The following is a 1,000-nucleotide window of genomic DNA, read 5'->3' as shown; positions in this document are numbered from 1 at the left end:
TATCCTAGAATAGAAATTTCCAAAGTCCTGTTGAACCATTTTAGGACAGTGGTTGGCTTATAAAAGTTGAGAAAGAGGCTGTCTTCTTTGGAGCAAACTTGTACAACCATTATGTTAAAAGGGTGGCATTTGACAGGGAGTGCTCAGAAAGCAACTTCATGTTCCTTCTGTTCAGGAACTGGTTTCTTCCTTGCCCCTGGGTGAAATCTCAGATGGGTCCCTGTAGCTTTTCCAAACACTCTTAGAAAAATCAAAAGATCCTCCAGTCAATTTTAGTCATAAAGTATCTTGTTTCTGTCATTGAAATATCCAGTCCCATATAATAGTTAAAACCCTGAACTTTATGTAATGCAAATATTTCTCCGTTCCCAACTAAGGCTGGTTCAGGCTGGAAGCCTGAAGTGAGAATGAGGTGGGGGCCAAGGGGGTGAGCATGGCACAACTGGCTTCTTTGCTTTTCCACCTAATATTTTTACTCCTTCTCCCCCACTCCCTCTAAGATGTGGGTCCTACAGTGCTTGGAGTGGAGGTGGGAGGAGGAAGAAGCGAAAGGAAGAATGGCCTTACTTTAGGGAAACTTGCTGTTCCAGGATCTTGGTGGACATTCACTATGGACTGCTCATCTTATAGGACACTTTTGTGGGGCCCTTGGAGTTGACGCCACTGAAAACATTAGACTTCAACAGCTCTGCTCCACTGGCTTCTGCATTTGATTCCAAGCCCCTGCTGCCTATCAGCCTGTAGCAGGAAGCCTACCTACATGGGAGCTCCTTGAAAAGACGCTCATTTTCTCCCTTCCCCCATCTGGTCCACAAGGGCCATGCTCTTCTGTTCTGTTAGGGGTTTATGCTCTCCTCTTCGTTCTATCACGTGACTCCAGCCACAGCCTTTTGCCTTTCATCTTCTCTGGCATGGGTCAAACACCAGCTGCTTTGGACCTCTCAGTTCTAAGGACACCGTTTTCTGACTGATCTTTCAAAGCCCCTTCTCAAGAGACTTG

The sequence above is a fragment of the Hipposideros armiger genome, unplaced genomic scaffold, assembly GCF_001890085.2.
Source record: "Hipposideros armiger isolate ML-2016 unplaced genomic scaffold, ASM189008v1 scaffold_525, whole genome shotgun sequence".
NCBI lineage: Eukaryota > Metazoa > Chordata > Mammalia > Chiroptera > Hipposideridae > Hipposideros > Hipposideros armiger.
Note: the sequence above shows the minus strand (reverse complement) of the source record.